The 20,444-nt window shown below is 37.6% G+C and overlaps 1 long non-coding RNA gene across 1 annotated transcript in view; it reads right to left on the bottom strand.

Moving 5' to 3' along the window:
• The window catches only part of LOC129149463 (uncharacterized), a 258,726-nt gene that overhangs the window by 55,900 nt on the left and 182,382 nt on the right, over positions 1 to 20,444 (bottom strand). The window contains exon 3 of the long non-coding RNA XR_008556363.1: positions 16,000 to 16,089. This is a non-coding gene — a long non-coding RNA (uncharacterized LOC129149463). The remainder of the gene's footprint in view (positions 1 to 15,999; positions 16,090 to 20,444) is intronic.

Below are 20,444 nucleotides of genomic sequence, written 5' to 3'. Positions count from 1 at the left end.
AGGGCCCATGATATCATCATATTGCCTTGCTAATTAGCACACATCCTAACTCTTTAAAAAGCCAAATTATATTACCATATACTTGGTGCTGTTTAGTGAACATTATACTCATTTTTCCCTAAAATCTAAGGCCTCTAATAATGTTTGTTTTCTTTTTCTTTTCTTTTTTTATTTTGCTTTTTTGGATACTTAATAAACTTGGCTTGAAACGCAATAAAAAATATTTTTAAAAGTCATACCCTGTTGGCCTTTCCCAAGAACAATTTATACTGGAGTCGACTGCAGGGGTTAAACAGAGTATGCTTACAGCTCAGATTTCACAAGAAGGGAAATGCATGGTGTGTCTCCAAGGAATGTCAAGCCCAAGAAGCTGAAAGGGGACTTGAGAAAAATAAAGCATGTGCAAATTTTAGTTGTATTTTATTACAAAGCAAACAGGAAGTCCAACATTAAATGTAAGAGTGTTACATGAGGCTCATCAGAAAAGCTTTCATTTAATGAAACCATAATAAAGTTAGAGAAATCTCAGTAGATGATTGAAGACCTAAATGATAATTATTGTGAAAGCCTATGTTTAAAATTTAATAGAATTATCTAAAACAATGGGCTGAACCCTGGGGGCAAATCTGTGATGTGAACAGACCAGGTCTCTGGAAAACTTCCCAGGTGCATCTACACGAGTCAACCTCTCACCTGGTGAATTAAAGCAGCTTTGCAGTTGTTCTCAAAAGCCAACCCCAAAACTGTGAGGTGCTAATTTAACTTTTTGCCACACATCTAAAAGCAAATGGAAGTTCCTTATATGGTGACTTGGAAGAGACAGAATAATGTGTATTGTTGATGAGGCCTTTACTCTGGTTTAGAACCTTATAAATTCAAAATGGGATCACTAAATAGATTACTAGTCAACACTAATATTTCCGTATGTGTGGTCCTAAGACTACTCAGCCAGAATCACCAAGGGGAGGGGAATTTTAGGGGGTTTTTGTTAAAAATGAAAATCCCCAGGCTTTAACCTAGATGTACTGAATGTAGAATCTCTGAGGGTGGGACCCTGGAATCACCCTGGTGCTTGCTAAAGTGCAGGGATAATGCTAGAACTACATATGGAAACCCTTGTGGAGTTCTAAAAGTAAAGCCTGATCTCACACCCAGAAATTCTGTTGAATTGTTTGTGGTGCAGCCTGGACATTGGGATTTTAAGGATCATCCCTGGATGATTTTAATGTGCTGGCAAAGTTACGAATTACTGTAGCTGAGTCTCTTCCCAATAATAGCCTCCTCCTAATCATGTATAAGTAAGATATAATAATAAAATAGCTATGATCAAATGGCCAAATTTCTATAACTTAGTTCCAAACATTGCTAAGAAACCTTCTTGTTTTCTTCAATGTTGACAAAGGAATTGGGTAAAACAGCGAAATTTATGGCCACCAACAAGCATTATACAATACATTTTAAAACCTTAATTATTTTTATAAGTCAAGATTACCAGTGGTTAATAATAATTTCCAATATTAATTGACTTCTTACTATGTTACAGGCACCGCATGAAGCACTTTAAATGCATTCTCTCATCTATTGCTATGTAGTAAGTACAATTATTTGCCTATTTTACAGAAGAGAAAATTGAGACTTAGGTTAAATGTCCAAGGTTACACAAGGTTTTAAGAACTTCAAAGCCCATGTTCTTAATCCTTTTTGATAATACCATGGGTTTAAATGAAAACCTACTAGTCACCCTATAGAGGTAACATACATAGAAAAATATATTTCTGTCCCAAAAAATGATTATTCTACTATATCACATTACACAAGCTCTGATAAATGAGTCCCTATTCCCTAAAGCCACAATGCTTTTGTAAGTACAGGAAACCTAAAATTGTCAGTGAATCCCACTTCCCTTGGGAGTCTGCCAAAGACCAATTTGTCATGGAAGCACAGTGTTCTATTTTTAAACTACAAGTCATCTCTCAGACAAATCTCATAATTTGAAAGAATGAAAACTTTGTTTAGAAATTAGAGAGGAAAACTAGAAAATCTATAGGAAAAATAAGGCAAAAAAGGGCATGGGTTAGAGGTCATTTGACTACTCAATGGAAGTTCCAGGTTCTTGAGTGCTCAAATGTCTATGTGTTCAATGATCTTCATATCTCAGTTGCTCACATTGCTGAAATGGACCCTTGTCCTCTTAAGTGCTTAAGGGATAGATTCCTTTTTAAAAATATATATATTTCATTGATTTCGGAGAGGAAGGGAGAGGGAGAGAGATAGAAACATCAATGATGAGAGAGAATCATTGATCTGCTGCCTCCTGTGTGCCCCACATAGGGGATAGAGCCTGCAACCCAGGCATATGCCCTGACAGGGAATCAAACTGTGACCTCCTGGTTTATAGGTCAATACTCAACCACTGAGCCACCATGGCCAGGCAATAGATTCATTTTTAATGTTAAATTTTACAAATGGATTTTCTTGTAGAATGTATTATCAGATCATTTTTTAAAGTTTTTAAATGTCATGAGAAGACTAGGCTTGCTATATATATTTAAATTTTTTTAAATGCTGGTAGCCAGTGAACCAATGATCCTCTTCAGTCATCTTAGGGGAAGGAGAAATGCCCCATGACTCTTTTATCAAATGAAAGTACTGCAGGTAAGAAGGAGATGGGTGGGATAAAGTATTTGCTGATTTCTAGAGTCAGTGCCTGACATCTTTTCATTAGCCCAAGAAGGAAAGCCAGGAACCCTGATTTTTTGTTCCCTTTCCACTTCTAACTCACCAGGGCCTGAGCAAGTTTGCTGCTTCTCTGGGCTAGTTCCTTTCTCTCAAAAATAGAGATAATGATACAGTGATTTAGCTACTTAATCCCAATGATGGTACTAGGATTAATGAGAGTGTTTTGGAAAGAAAAAAAAAAGTATTTGATCAAAGGTGTGGGGTAAGTACAATATTATACTATAAACAGTAATAATGGGCCTATGTTCCTGATGCCTGGGGAGCGAACCATTCCCCGCTTGGCCTGCATTAATACTTGGACCCCAGGGTGTTAATTAGTGAAAAAATGTATGAACTGAATGGCACCCTAAGGGCCTAAAGGAGTTACTCCATTGCCAAAAGGTGACTAATTTACCCTCCACCCCCCACCCTTCCCACACTAGGCTTCTGTCTATTGTTAATAGTGTAGAATAACTGCACCCTTTTTGCAGGTCTTTTGATAGAGAGATGTGCTTCCTCCAATTTACTGAATAGAATATAAAGGGTCTGAAAGTACTGTTGAAATAATTACCTTCTATTTGAATACTTGGTCTTAACTCATTGGTGGAAGCAGCTTCAAAGTAATAATGATTAGCTGTGACAGTTTATAATTGGTGCTATTTTCTATCTCATAGTCAAGATGATTTTTTTCATAATGTATAGAATGTCTGTTCTCTAGACTTTTCAATATCTTCCTCTTCCTCCCCAAACCCTTTCCAATACCTTTTGCATTTTGGTTGACATAGCATACTTCTTGCTCCCTTCACTGAGCCAAACCTTCTCACAGTTTAGCACAGAAGCCATCAATATCCTGGCTAAGTCAACTAAATCCTGGCCTCAACTTACCCATCTTTTTACCAGGACAAGTCCAGAATCAAATAGGCATTTACTGCATGATGATGACATCATAAAAATCATTACAATTTTAACACAACATCATTCAAGTTGGAACAATTGTCCCCTTGACAGCCCTCCTGTTCCCTCTCTTTCATCATAAATGCCAATATCAATGTCACACATATGGTAGAGAATACCGAGGAACTTGAGCACAGTTAGTAAACCATTTGACCTTTACCCAACACTTATGTCTCAGAAATAATCCTCATTTATTTTAACATGTCACAGCTGATATATGGGATAAAGGGCAAAATCAACATATACATCGTGATGAAAAACCTAATAATGAATGGAAGTGTGGTGCTTACAGCACACCTTATGATGACTTATGAAGCCTAGAGAGCTGGCATCCCCTTAGCAATCATCTCATCCAAATTTGTACCTTACAGATAGAGTAACCATAACTCAGAAAGGTGAAGGGGCTTCTGCAAAGATCTATCTACCAGTGCTCTCTCCCCTGGTAAAGGTGAGGTGAGGGCGAGAAAAATATTATTTTAAGACAACTCCAGTCAATTAGGAAGATTTCTAGAGATTTAATAGAAAAATCACCTTAGGGTAACACCAATTTTATCCAAATCAAGTTGAAACATTACTCCAAACTATAATATCAGCCCTACTCCAACATTCAGTTGTGTTATTTTTCTTTAACACAAATCTATCTCATACAGAGACAATTAACCATTTGGATAATTAATATAGAAAAGAGAAAGGCTAGAGAGAATGAATTTAAGATGTGTATCCATGTATATGTCTATGTTAGCTTGACTTCCTCTATGACAACCGTACAAGCCTGACACCAGTAGAAAAAAAAATTCTCATAGATCAATTTGATAACAAGGAATTCCCAAAGTCTCTCTAAAGTATTAATCTTGAGTTCCTGAGAAGCAGAGCTTGTCACAGAGGCTTGCAGGGGATCTTAATGACCTGGCAAGAAAGAAGCTGTTATAGGATGATAACTAGACAGAGAAATGCCTCCAGGTCATTGATAGCCGGATGTGCAATGGAGACTGGTTTCCTCTACCTTATACATAGCAAGGTTAAGCTGAGATTCATCCAACACTTGATCTCTATTTTCTCCTTGTGCACCTCTCCTTACCTTAAGTAAATGCAAAAGGAAAGAAATGTGAACAACTCTAAAGAAACACTCTTCAGGAAAGTTTCCCAAAATAATTTTACCTTTGCAAAAAGCAATGAATCAGATGCTTTTTTGACTGAAGCATAAGGCTTCAGAGAATACTTATGAGAGTTGACAAATAATCCTTTTAATATGCATGACTGAACAATTAAATAAACTTTTTAGTTCCTTTTGTCTTTATTTCTTCTATTTTATTTATCCTTAACCTCCAAAGACTGTCTTTTTGTGTTAATAGTATTTCAGTGAATTTTTTTGGAGGGAATAATTTTTCAGAAAATCTGAAATAAGCATTGAGGTATTGTCATCAACTGTGACTGACTGCAACTTTAATGAAGAATTTAAAACTAGAAGTGAACACATAAGCCTAATGACTTATATTTAAGGGAATTTAAAATAAACTTTTTTAGAGTATTTTTCATTCATTTTATGCACAAAATTTTGGGGTGTTTCTGTACCATTTGACATTATGTCTGCACTATTTTTCTATGAAATCAAATGTATTACCAGTTTTATCCCTAAGTGTATTACAGGTAAATTAAGATAAGTAAAGCATAACTTCAGAAAAAAAAAAGCTATATGAATTCAAGATGAAGCACTAAATTGGGCTACATATTTTAAAGCAATAGCTTAGAATATGGTCCTAGCCCAGATACTAAAACAGTGTTTAAATTTTACCCCATGGAATTATTAATGATGTAATAATAATTATTATTATTATTATTGATGTTGGGTTGTAGTTGGTTACTAGATGTACCCTTCACAAATATTATTAACTAGAGGCCCAGTGCACAAAATTCACACACTGGTAGGGTCCCTAGCGGCTGGCGACGGGTACTCCCTCCCTTCCCCCTGCTGCCACTGCCAGCTGGGGCCTCCCTCCCTTCCCCCAGTCGCCTGCCAGAGCCACTAGCTGGGGCCTCCCTCCCTTCCCCGACCCGGCCCCGCCCCCTGGTTGAACTCCCAGAAGAATTCTCGGTTGAGGGGACAATTTGCATACTACGCTTTTATTATATAGGATTGATTTATAAAACATTTCTATTTGAAGGTCCAAGAGCTTTCACTGATGCTTTTCCATAGAAATTCTCTCTGAGAAGGATAATTACTTTGTCAACTCTGTACTTTTAAGAATGAAGTTTATTTTATGGTTAAATTCAAAACTGGTTGCATTTCTATACACTAATAATTAACTATCTGAAAAAGACTTAAGGAAAACAATTTCATTTACAATAGCATAAAAAATACTTAGTAGTAAATTTAACCAAGAAGTGCACTGAAAACTATAAGATATTGATTAAAGAAATTGAAGAAGACACAACTAAATGGAAAGATATCCTGTGTTTGTGGATCATAAGAGTTAATATTGCTAAAATGTCCCATCTATAATTCTAATAAGTAGAAAGGAGGAAGTAAAACTCTCAATATTCGCAGATGACATAATATTGTACATAGAAAACCTTAGAGACTCCATCAAAAAACTACTAAATTTAATAAATGACTTTGGATACGTAGCAGGAAATTCTAAAATTCACATGCAACCATAGAGCACCCTTAATAGCTAAAGTAATCTTGATAAATAACAAAGCTAGAGGAATCATGTGTCCTGATTTCAAACTGTATCACAAAGCTATAGTAATTAGAAGAGCATGGTACTGGAATAGAAACAAACACATAGACCAGAAATAAACTTACAATATAAGACCAATTGATATTTGACAAGAAATCTAAGAATACTCGGTAAGGAAAGAAAATTCTCTTCAATAAATGGTGCTGGGAAAACCAGATATCCCCATGTAAAAGAATGAAATTGGACCCCTATCTTAAACTAATCCCAAAATTAAAAGGACTTAAACTGTAGAATGAGAAGAAAACATTGGGGAAAATTGTTTTGACACTAGTCTTGGAAATGATTTTTTAGATATGAAACCAAAAGCACAAGTAACAAAAGCAAAAATCAGTAAGTGGGACGTATAAAAATAAAAAGCTTATACAAAGTAAAAGAAAACATCAGTAAAAAAGGCAACCTACATAACAGGAGAAGATATTTGCAAATTATACATCTCATAAGGGATTAACATAAAAATATATAAGGAACTCAAACAACTCAATAGCAAAAAAAAAAAAAAAGATTTTAAAATGCAAAGAACAGACTTTTTTTTCAAAGAAGACACACAAATAGCCAACAAGTACATGAAAAGATGTTCAACATCACTAATCATTAGGAAAATGAAAATCAAAACCACATGCGATATCACCCCACATCTGTTAAAATGCCCATTATCAGAGACAAAGAGAGATACTGACAAGGATGTGGAGAAAAGGGGATTCAGAAAACTGTTGGTAGGAATGTAAATTGTTATAGCTACTATGGAAAATAATATGGAAGTTCTTCAAAAAATTAAAAAATTGAACTGCCATATGATCCAGCAATCCTACTTCCGGGTAGATAGCAAAAGGAAATAAAATCAGGATCTCAAAGAGACATCTGTTCATTGTAGCATTATTCACAATAGCCAAACTATGAAAATAACCTAAATTTCCATCAACATATAAATGAATAAAGAAGACATGAGATATACATATATGGAATGATGGAATATTATTTAGCCAGTTGATAGAAGGAAATTTGCAAACCTTGCCATTTGCAACAACATGGTTGAACTATGAGGGCACTGTGCATGAAATAAATCATACAGAAAAAGACAAATATGGCATGATCTCACTTATTTGTGGAATCTAAACTTATAGAAATAGTAGAATGGTGGCTGTCAGGGGTTGAGGGATGGGAGAAAGGGGAGATATTGGGCAAAAGATACAACTTTCTCTTACAAGAAGCATAAGTCCTAGATATCTAACATACAGCATGGTGACTAGTTAACAATGCTGTATTGTGAACATGAAAATTGTAAGAGAGTACAGCTTTACTGTTCTCATCATAACAACAACATGGTAATTATGTGAAGTGAACTTTAATTGGGTTATTGTTAACTTTCCTTATCATATAATAAACATTTCACAATATTTTTGTGTTTTGAATCATCATATTGTACATCTTAAACTTACACAATATTATATGTCAGTTATCCTATCTCAGTGATGGCGAACCTATGACACATGTGTCAGCACTGACACGCATAGTCATTTCTGATGACACATGGCCGCATGCCGAGGATGAAACATTTGCTGCTCCTGAGGATGAAACATTTGCGACTAGAGTCTTGGAGTTAGTTTTTTCCTCAAAGTGACACACTACCCGAGTTATGCTCAGTTTTTTGGCGAAGTTTGACACACCAAGCTCAAAAGGTTGCCCATCACTGTCCTATCTAATAAAAGAGTAATATGCAAATTGACTGTCACTCCAACACACAAGATGGCTGCCCCCATGTGATCCAAAGATGGCTGCCTCCATGTGGACACAAGATGGCCACCACAAGATGGCCATCAGGGGAGGGCAGTTGGGAGGGACCAGGCCTGCAAGGGAGGGCAGTTGGGGGCGATCAAGCCTGCAGGGGAGGGCAATTAGGGGTGACCAGGCTGGCAGAGGAAGGAAGTTGGGGGCAACTGGGCCTGCAGGGAAGAGCAGTTAGGGGTGACCAGGCCTGCAGGGGAGGGCAGTTAGGGACAATCAGGCTGGCAGGGGAGCATTTAGGCATCAATCAGGCTGGCAGGGGAGTGGTTAGGGGGTGATCAGGCTGGCAGGCAGAAGCAGTTAAGGGCAATCAGGAAGGCAGGCAGGCGAGCAGTTGGGAGCCAGCAGTCCTGGATTGTGAGAGGGATGTCCGACTGCCCGTTTAGGCCCGATCCTAGCGCAGTCGGACATCCCTCAAGGGGTCCCAGATTGGAGAAGGTGCAGGCTGGGCTGAGGGACACACATACAAACTTCCCATGCACGAATTTCGTGCACCGGGCCTCTAGTATCTCAATAAACCTGGAAAAATAAATTTTAAAAATTTACAAGCTTATCTTCATCAAAACCACAAGATGACTGCAGGACCAATTCATATGGAACTCTAAAAATAATAAAAATCGTAATAGTCACATGGCTCTTATCCAGTTTTCATATTAGCCATGAAATAGTCATGCAATCAAAAAGCTGAAATAAACTGGAAAACATCTCCAAAAGTCAAACTGTATATAAGTAACTCCTTGTACTGATTTGTGTGCACTTCATTTGTAAAAATGCACTTTTAAAGTGAGCCACTTTTCCTTATTTAGGGCACAGTTTAATTTGGCTCAGTAATCTATTTCTCTAAGACATAACATAAATAAAAGTAAAAAACTAGAAAGAAGGAGTGGACTTAGGAAGAGTCATTGAAAGCAATAGATATATTAGCTGATAGAGCTTAACAGGGAGTAGTCGATTTTTTAAATGGAACTGTAAAAATCAGATCTTAGAACCCAAAATGCAGCATGGGGTAATCCAGCGAAAGGGCAGAGATCTTCTGCAGTCTCAGAGAACATTCTCATATTAGGCCACAATAACAGGATGCAGATATTAATGATCCTGTGTCATCAAGAGATGGTTCATTTATTATTATAAATTCTATTTTGTAAGGTGTAAAAGTACATAGTATATTATTTTAAGCATATATACTTATCAAGAGGAATGAAAACATTAATGTTTTAGGACATTTTATGACTCCTTGAAAATACTAAACATTGTTGTAAAGTGGATCACTGTGTCCACACAACAAAAAATTAGATGATTGTACCACTTAGTTTGTATTAAATGAGGTATTGTCTAAAATCTAGCAATCTGAGAATTGAACAAGTATTTTGGGTGAAGACCTGGAAAGGAGCATTCCAGACAGGGGAAAGTAAATGCAATGACCTACGACAGGAGCAAGCCCAGGTCAGCTGTCCGGCTACCATAAGGTGACAAACGGGAGAGTGGTATGAGGAAGTTTGTAGAATTAATCAGGGGTCACATCACATACGGGGTGTGGATTTTGTTCTAATTACAAAAGGAAAATATTATGAAGTTCTAAGACAAGCAATAATGGGCTCTGGGCTATATTTTTTGTTTTTTAAAGTTCTATGGCAGCTGTATGAAGACTGGATTGCTAAAGAGTAAGAATAGAAAGTGGGAAATGAATTATTGGGTTTTTCCAAGGACAAGATAATGATGTCCAATGAAGACAGCAAGCTATGCTTTAAATAACAAAGCATTCGTTTAGTATCAATATTAACACAATTGCACACTCTTCACATAGTATCACTGGTGATCAAAAGAATATCTTTCATTTCCCTTAAAACTTGTTTATTGCATTAAACATTTCTAAATGCCGAAGCTGCCATTCATGAAGACAACCTACAGAGGTGCTTGATATACTTACTGTTCCATGCAGAAAGTGACCAAGTTGGGTGCAGGGGGTATTTTCCAAAAGAGAATTGTCTACTTAATTTTTATCCTTCACTCCACTTACTCTTTCCAGAGTTTGATTTTAGAAATGTGATTGATCTAAAACATAATACTGACACCAACAGCTTTATTATTTAGCAATTCTTGGGCCACTATGCTTTCAACCTGTGAACTATTTTCTAGCAGGGACCTGAGACCAGATTATTTAATAATGAAATATGAGCTTTGAAACCTCTTCAAGTCCTTTACCTTTAGGTGGAAGACCAACAATAAAAAAAATTCTAGCTAAATATTGCATGACTTAAAGCATGGTCTCTTTCACTGTACAGAGTTTTAATTCCCATTTGAATTTCCTGCCTTAGGCAATACTACCTTTCTAGAAGAGTGATTGTCTTGAGAAAGAGAAAATACTCAATTTTTTTTTCATGAAAGATAAAGAATCTTTCTACTCATTACTCTCTTTGTAGATTCCCTCAGGAAGAAATCTAGTGAAAGCTGAGCTGGAAAGAATGTGATCAGTTTGCCAAAAGAATAGGACTAGCTTGCCAACTTGATGTGGATGGATATGTTATGTTCCAGCTGTCATAAGTATGACTTTCACTTCAGGAGTCCTCTGAGTGCCTCCAAGCTCTTCAGGAAGGCTATGGGAGATTTTACAACTATCAAGTGTTCACCCACAAAGGGCACTAAGAACGGCCAAATAAGTGATAAGAATATTTATCCAAGTGTAATATGGTGGGGCACAGGAGAACTGGGGTGTTTTCCCATGCTGCTTCTAACATAGGAGGAAGATCTGGGGGAATCAATAATCTAATGACTGCATGTAGCTAGTACATGAATAGTTTATAGCTATTAATTTAAATTTAGAACTATGTTCATGTCCATGAAAATATAAGTAAACAAAAAGTGGGTGAAATCACTGCAAATCCCATCTAACAGATGATCCCTATCCATACCAGAGGATTTTTATAACAACGAAATATTGTTTTTCTTTATTCAAATATTTCTGAAGTGCCTAACAAGAGACATAAGACCTCTGGCCACTAGTCCTAATACTCATTCTCCTCATACAGACTTTTTTTTCAATTACAGTTGACTTTCAATATTATTTTGAATTAGTTTCAGGTGTACAGCATAGTGGTTAGACAATCATATACTTTATAGTGTTCCCCCAACATATAGACTCTTAAAACGAAATTTTCACACTTCTCATAAATAGCTAATCATAACAGCTCTGGTCAACATCATCTGGTTCAAATCCTAGCTCTATCTTTACCAGCTATAAATCTTTGAGCAAGTTTACTCATCTGTAAAAGAGAGTAATAATAGTATCTGCTTCAAAGAGTTGTTAGGAAGATTATATGAGTTTACATTAGTAATGCATATAAAGAGTCTCTGGCATATAATAAGTCTAATAAATGTTAATTAATATTATCTCTGCTTTCATCAATCAACACCAAATGTGTATCCCCTTCTCCTTCCCCCAAATAAAAAATTGTGTTCTTTAATCCTTTGAGAAAGTAGTTGTCTGGGACCAAAGCCATTGGCATCACCTAAAGCAAGCATGTCAAATTCAAAGGTTAGCACGGTCCAAATAAACAAGGCAAACAACTACTTTCCCATGGGCCACAAGTTTGACATGCTTGACTTAAAGTTTTTTTAAAAAATGCAGAATCTCACCACTATGCTGTTCACCTGAAATTAATACAAAATAATATTGAATGTAAACTGTAATTGAAAAAATAAAATTTTAGAAAAGCAATGCAGAATCTCAATCCTCACCCCAGATTTACTGAATAACAATCTGCATTTGAGCAAGGCCATTTGGATACATATTATAGTTTGAGAAACACTGATCTCCCCCAGACTTTCATACAAAAATCTCACACATTTTTCTCATCTCACCAAAGGTAGTCTCATGTAAATAGAGTCAGAAGCCTCCACTACCTATTTAGAGGACACTCCTCAAATCCCTCCCACCCCAACCCCTCCACCTCCTTACCCACCTGGTTCCCAGATCCCCAAGCCCTCTTCTCATGAGTTTGTGGGTTGAGTTTCATCTCAGGCTCTGAGACCCATCCCATCAGTCCTTAAAACCCATATTTTAGTTCACTTTCACTACCACTTCCTAAGCCAAGTCCTCATTTTCCACAACCTCACTGATACTTAATTATCTGCCTTGATCCTTTCCACCTATGGCTCAGTAGATGCTCCAGAGTCAGATCTTCTAGAACTAGAAATCTATTTTGCCTTTGCCAATCCTGCCCCCAGGCTGCGGGCCCTGTTCCAGTATGGCCTATCCCATTCCTCTGCTGCTAACCTTCCTAGGCTCATCATGTCACAGGAAGCTACACCTCCAAGCTAACTCATCTATTTTCATTAGGCACGAATTAAACCACTGCCAGAATATATACCAATCTTTTAGACAAAATGAAATTTCCTCCTACATCTACTTTGTCAATGGCAAAATTTTGTCCTACTATCTACTAAGTATGTGTTCAATGCAATACATTGGTGGTTGAGATAATGGCATAGAATTTTTTAATTCTGGTTGCCTTTGTTAGGAGGAATAAAGACCAAGGGAGGGTTGACTTAATCTCTCCACATAGCTGGATATGAGCCATGGAGAAGCCATAAACCACATGCCACATTCATGCAGTACAGAGAAAGTGAATCTACAAATACAAACAAGGAGCAGAGACAAGTCCCAAACTGTAGACCAAACCCTGCTTCCTTTGTCTTCTTATGTTTGTTTGCCTCCCCCTTCAGTTAACTGGTGAGCCCCGGATCTCTGTAATAAATGTCCTTGAGTTGCTTTTTGTTCTAAAGTGCCATAAACAATTCATGTTACTTGTGACATACCTAAGGAGGGATGTGCATGTGAGTCTGGAGAGAGGTAGAGATGGGAGCACAGGGGCTCTTTCATTTTAAAAGTAAGTGAGGACACAGAAGATGGCGGCATAGGTAAATGCCTGTACTCACTGCCTCCCACAACCACATCAAAATTACAACTAAAATACAGAACAACCATCATCCAGAGCTGCTGGAAAGCTGGCTGAATGGAAGTCCTGCAACTAGAGAAGTAAAGAAGAAAGCACACTGAGACTGATAGAAGACACAGAAAGGTCTGGTCTGGCACCCATGTGTGCCGCTTTTTTAATTGGGAGGGAGATCATCTCTGCAGAAGTCACCTGGAGGAGCAAGGGGTCCAGCCCCATACCAGACCCCCAGCCCCAGGTCCCAGAGCTGGGAAAAGAAGTCCCTGTGGGCAGTAAGTTTTAAAAACCAGTGCATATCGGGGCTCAGTGACACAGAGGCTGCTAGAGACCCAGCTGTTCCTTAAAAGGAACCACAAACTGAACTTACAAGGTCCTACTTTCTCTGAGCTCCAGCACCAGGGCGAGGCTCTGGGGAACACTGACACATACCAGGAGGAACTAGATTGTCTGGCCTCAGGGCAGGAACTAGGGGGCGTCTTTCTCCCAGACGAGGTGCTTGCAGGGATCATTGTTGCTATGCTGAGACCTCCCTGGTTGCAGGGCTAACTGGCAGCCATTTCTGTTTGCTCCGCCCTGGTGATTCCCTAAGACCCCGCCTCATCCAATTTAGAACTCCACCCAAGCTGTGTGCACCAGCTTTTGCATATGAATAGCCTGCCCTTACTCAGGCTAAAATCTCCCAAACATGCTACAGCTGGGTCAGGGAGCCCCAAACCTATCAATAAAAGGCCCAACACCTGGCACCAGCACCAGCCTGCCTTGCTTCATAGCTGGGTCTCATCTGGGCATTTCCAAACCTGATACAAAGAGGAGGAATCTGCAGCTCTCTCTGTAGCTCCTGCTGGGTGGACCCAGGCAGTAGCTGACTTTGTACCTCCTTGAGACTCAAGAGCCAGTGCAGACAGTGGTCAGTGTCAGACCATACCAGATTAAAACTCTACACATCCATAAGTGACACACTCAAGGGGCACACTCAGTGACCACCAAAGCCCCAGTGAAGCAAGGCCTGCTCCATAGGGGTGTCTCCTGCACAGCAACTCTCTCACTATAGTTGCAGCTGGTCCTCAGAGCCAATTGGCCTGGAGGTCAATATGCACTTAAATTAGCCACCTCTCAACTACAATAAGACTGTGCACACAGCCCACACAGGGGTGCACCTAGAGCTCCCAGCTCAGGAGATTCGGGAGGCTGAGCCACTTATAGAACACCTACTACAGAATGCCATTCTATCAACTCAAGGAGACATAGCAGCTCTACCCAATAAATAGAAACAAACACAGGGAAATAGCCAAAATTCAGAGGCAAAGAAACATGTTACAAGTGAAAGAAATGAAAGAAAGCAAACTACTGGATATAGAGTTCAAAATCACAGTTATAAGGTTATTCAAGAATCTTCTAAAAACCTCCCAAAAAATGGAAAAGGACCAGTCAGAAATTAAGCATACACTGACTGAAATAAAGAATAATATACAGGGATTCAACAGTAGAGTAGAGGATTCTGAGAATCACATCAAAGATTTGAAATATGAGGAAGCAAAAAACACCCAACCAGAAGAGCAAAAAGAAATAAGAATCCAAAAATATGAAGATAGTGTAAGGAGCCTCTGTGACAACTTCAAGTATACCAACATTCACATTATGGGGGTGTCAGAAGAATAGAGAGAGCAAGATATTGAAAACCTATTTAAAGAAATAATGACAGAAAACTTCCCCTACCTAGTGAAAGAAATAGACTTACAAGTCCAGGAAGCCAGAGAACCCCAAACAAGAGGAAACCAAAGAGGACCACACCAAGACACATTATAATTAAAATACCAAGGGCTAAAGATAAAGAGAGAATCTTAAAAGCAGCAAGAGAAAAACAGTTAGTTACCTACAAGGGAATGCCCATACATCTGTCAGCTGATTTCTCAACAAAAACAATGCTTTTGGCCAGAAGGGAGTGGCAAGAAATACTCAGAGTGATGAATAGCAAGGACTTACAACCAAGATTACTCTACCCAGCAAAGCTGTCATTTAGAATTGAAGGACAGATAAAGAGCTTCACAGACAAGTAAAGCTAAAGGAGTTCATCACCACCAAACCAGTATTATATGAAATGTTGAAGGGTATTCTTTAAGAAGAGGAAGAAGAAGAAAGAGAAAAAGATAAAAATATGAACAACAAAATGGCAACAAATACATACCTTACAATAATTGAATCTAAAAATAAAAATAAATGAATAAGAAATCGAATGAACAGAATAAACTGGTGAATAAAATAGATTCAGATTCATGGAAATGGAACAGACTTAGGATTCTCAGAGGGAATGGGGGTGGGGGTGGGAAGAGATTAAACAAACATCTTATATGCCTATATTCATTACCTGTGGACTCAGACAATAGGGTGGCAAAAGCCTGGGGCAGGGCGGGAACTGGGTAGAAGGGTTAACTGCGGGGGGGAGGGGGGGGAGGGGCGGAGAAAGGACATCTGTAATAATCTCAACAATAAAGATAAAAAAATAATAACAAATAAAAATAAGTGACTGTTGAGCATGATGACCTCTTCATATTGTGTCAAATATCGCCAGATAGAGTTAGCCTCTCCCTTATTTAAATTCCAGTGTAATCTCTTCAAAAAGGTAGAGTATATTCTTTACTCCTTTTTTCTAAAACAACATGGGGTAGAGGTGGCTAATTTAAGTGCATATGTCTGTGACATTTTTTTCTCACTCATATAGGATTGCTGAGCCATCTTCCACAGTTGGCTTAGTTCCTGGTAGGCCTGCTATTCATAAAACTGCTACGCAGCTTCCCTCTTTGGAAATCCCAGGATTGTTCTCCCACCTGTAGATCATAAACATAGATCCATACCTGATTTCCATAAGCCTTTCTGAGAATCCTGTGTCAAGAAGTACATAGCTTCATAAAAGCAGATGGTTTCACTATCTGAGTGGCCAGCACCTGAAAAAAACAACATGGTTATAAAAATCCTAACGTTGGGGCATCCACATTTCCCATAACATAAGATAGTTATTATTTTACATGTAAATCACTTTGTTTCCATCTGCTTTTCATAAATGGCAATGACTAAGAAATGGCAAGAAGGGAAAAGCATTGAGATGGGAAATTGTATGGACAGTCTATCCCACTTACTCTCCAGAGGAATGTGCTTTTATCCCATTTTCTTTCCCATAACAAAGGAAACACCTCTCAATCCCTATGGCTCTGAGAAGCAATAAATTACAGTTGACTCTTGAACAACACAGGTTTGGACTACACAGATCCACTTATAATAGGATTATTTTCAATAAATACAGGTCAGTCCTTCCCTATCTGCAATTTCGCATCCATGGATTCAAGCAACTGCAATGGAAAACAGTATTTTAGCATTCCCAACTACAGATTCCTAACTGCATATTCCCAATCTGGGATGGAAAATACTGTTTTAGATCTGAGCTGCATCTGAGATCCTCAGATGCAAAAGGCCAACTGTAGAGTCAAAATTATAGGCAGATTTTGACCAAACTCCTGCTTTGTTCAAGGGTCAATTGTACAGAACTACCAAAAATTGGAAATTTTTGCTATTTTTATATTAATGTAAAAATAGTGAATACCATATGAAAATAATAATTTTTAATACTTCATTTCTGAGTTATACAAAGTCAAGAAATTGTCACTTTATGTGGACTTAATGAAAGATTCCAGGTGTCTGGATAAACCTGGATGAAAGTTTTCTATTTTATAAAGTTGTTTTAATTTTTTTCCATATATAATTAGCATTATTTTCTTTTTTAAGTCTGTGAAGCCAATAAAAACATATCTATTTTGGTAAAAAAAAAAAAAAAGGCCTGAAAGTATCCTTTATAAAGCCAGTGATAAGATACAGAATAATATAAGTTATGGCAGGTAAAATTTCTTATTAAACATTTAATGTGAATAGTTATACATCAAGAAATTACAGAGGACTTCTACCATATTGAATTGTTAGAATTTAATGTTCTTTTTGCTATTGAGCAAAGAGAAATGCAGTACTAAAAATGTCTCCAATGTAAAAATATACTTCATTAAGAAGATAAACAAAAGTTTATATAATAAAGAATTACAAAGTCTTTAATGTTTAAATGTCCTTTGAAAACACTTCAAAGTTAACCTAGTGATTCTTAAGAATGGCCAAATGGATGGTTGATGTTTTGAGCATCAAGCTTTAGAGTCCACACCAACAGCAAGAGAAATATTATAAATCTCAGAGAACCTCATTCCCAGATCTAATGGACATTAATCTAACATGCTGCCAAGAAAAACATTTCTCATTCACTGCCCTGAATAAGTGTCTTTCCTACATGGGAGGAAGTCATTTGCCAGATGTTGCTGCTTATTTTACAAGTCTCCCTTTGACTTGTGCTTATTTTCTCTTGACCTCCCCAACTTCTCCTATACACACCATGTGGATAGAACGCAGGAGAGAATGCAAGACTTGGTAAACATTGCTAAAGAAGTCCCTTGCTCTTCTAGTCAATACATCAGTCTCAACATGTGTTCTTGTTTATGAATCCAGACTAATTGCTGATGGAAGTTGAATGATTAGGCCTCCCCTATTCAGTGCTATCTGGACATCTATCAGCAAAACAGACTATTTTGCAACTTGGCATCACGAATGACATTTCTGATTGCAACTTTCTCATTTATGATAACAAAAAACCTATCAATGATAAATCAAGATAAATAAAATTTTAAACAGTAAAAATGAAAAGATGAGATTGTGCTATTTTCTAAAGGCATCCTATGTCTTTGGAACTCCCAAAAGATCCTGCAGTGGGATGTCAGAGGTTACATCCCAAATGGGATTCTAGCAGGAATTTCACTATAGTCTTGCTTTTCCTCTCCAGACAGAGAAATAAACAGGCTGATTCAGGATTAATGTCTGTCTGGAGTATTTGATTTCTATCTTACACATATATTGCTAAATTTATGCCAAAATGGTATTGGTATTTGTATAGTTCACTGTGTCCTTAGGGGTCTTGTACCTCCCACACCTGCTTGCCTACCTGCCAAAGCCAATTACTTTGGTGATGGAGACTGCCTCTACAGCTATGTCTCAGCTTTAACTTTTTCACTCTTTTTTTATCCCATTGCCTTGTTCCACTTGCTATCTTCTGGATCCATCCCAAAAGTAAGAGCTAAGAAAACTGGAGTGACAGATAAGGGGGTCAGAAAAAATAGATAAAGCAGGATTAAAGTCCAGTCGGCTAAGAACATTCTGTAACTGCTCAGTGAGCCTGAGTTCTTCAAGTGTTATTCAAAGAACTCAAAGGGTTTAGATTTAAATCATCTCTAAGCATGTTTATATGTGCACACACAACCGCTTATATTATTCCTGAAGCATATCCTAATACACAGAGAACAGCCAACCTCAATAGTTACTGAATGGATGAGTGAATGAATGAATGGTTATACAGTAATTCTTTATGTGAAAGACTGAGGAAAGATAACTGGGTGAAGATAATCAAATATTAGGCTAGTTAGTAGAGCTTGCCCTCTCTCAAATTTTTGACAAACTTTCTCACTTGGAATTAAGCAAAAATTATCTCCATGTGATTACAAATCTCCAGAATCTTTTGGATTCTATTCACCTAGTAGAGCAAGGATTGAAAAATATCTAACGCTGTAATTTACATATTTTAATCTTGTATTTTATACTCAATGTGTTTTAAAAGTACACTTTTTTCAATTCAATAACAAATTGGACTTAATTGTGGTTTAGCATAGTGTTCTCAAACTATCTGTAGTGAAAGACCCATTTGTTTTTTGTGGGTTTTTAAAATTTTCAGTCCAAAAAAGACAAATATTTTTGTAAAATGAAATAAAGATAAATTACCAGAAAAAGAAAATTAAAACAACCATATTCATTATCCACAACAACCAAGATATGGAAACAACCTATGTTTCCATTGATGAATAAATGGATAAAAAAATGTGGTAGATGATAGATAGATAGATAGATAGATAGATAGATAGATAGATAGATAGATATGTGATAGGTAGATAGACAAATAGATGTTAGACATGACAAAAAAGGAAATCCTGCCATTTGCAACAACATAGATTAAGCTAGAAGACATTATGCTAAGTGAAAGAAGGCAGACATAGGAAAGACAAATACTGAATGATCTCATTAATATAGAGAATCTTAAAAGATTAAAAAAAGTCCAAAGTGTAGAAATAGAGTAGAATGATGGTTGCCAGGAAGTAGGGAGATGGGGAGGTGCTGGTCAAAATGTACAAGTTTTTAGTTAAAAGTAAGTTCTGGGAAATCTAATGTACAGCATGGTAACTATAGTTAATAATACTGTATTATACATTTGAAATTTGGTAAGAGGGTAGATCTTAAACATTCTCACGACCCATACACAAAAAACTACTTGAGGTAATGAAAGTATTAATTGATCCAATTATAGTAATTTTTCACAATGTATATGTATGTCAAATCATCATGCTGTACACCATATATATATATATATATATATATATATATATATATATATATACACACAATTTCATATGTCAATTATACTTCAATAAAGCTGGAGGGGGGATAAGAAAAGAAAATACAAATGTAGAAAATATTTATCTTTTTTTATCCTCACCCAAAGATATATTTTTATTGATTTGGGAGAGAGAGAGAGAAAGGGAGAGAAAGAAAGAGAGAGAGAGAGAGAAACATCAATGTGAGAGAGAGCTGAAACTGGTTTGGCTCAGTGGATAGAGCGTTGGCCTGCAGACTGAAGAGTCCCGGGTTCGATTCCGGTCAAGAGCATGTACCTTGGTTGCGGGCACATCCCCGGTAGGGGTTGTGCAAGAGGCAGCTGATGGATGTTTCTCTATCATCGATGTTTCTAACTCTCTATCCCTCTCTCTTCCTCTCTGTGAAAAATCAATAAAATATATTTAAAAAAAAAAGTGAGAGAGAAACATCAATCAGTTGCCTCCCATAAACGAGGCTACTAGGGATTGAACTGCATCCTTTTGGTGTATAGGACAATGCTCCAACCAACTGAGCCACCTGTCCAGGGCTAATTGTCATTGTTTTATCATTATACTAGAGGCCTGATGCACGAAATTCGTGCAGCTGGAGGGGGGGGAGGGGAAGGGGGGATCTCAGCCTGGCCAGCACCTTCTTGTAATCAGGACCCCTCGCTCCTAACCACCGGCCTGCTCACTCCTAACTGCCCACCTTCTCGCTCCTTACCTCCCCCCTGCTCGCTCTTTGCTACTTGGCTCGCTGTTCCTTAGCACTGCTGTGGAGGTGGGAGAGGCTC

This window comes from Eptesicus fuscus, chromosome 6 (genome assembly GCF_027574615.1).
Source record: "Eptesicus fuscus isolate TK198812 chromosome 6, DD_ASM_mEF_20220401, whole genome shotgun sequence".
NCBI lineage: Eukaryota > Metazoa > Chordata > Mammalia > Chiroptera > Vespertilionidae > Eptesicus > Eptesicus fuscus.
This window is presented reverse-complemented; position numbering and strand designations above follow the sequence as displayed.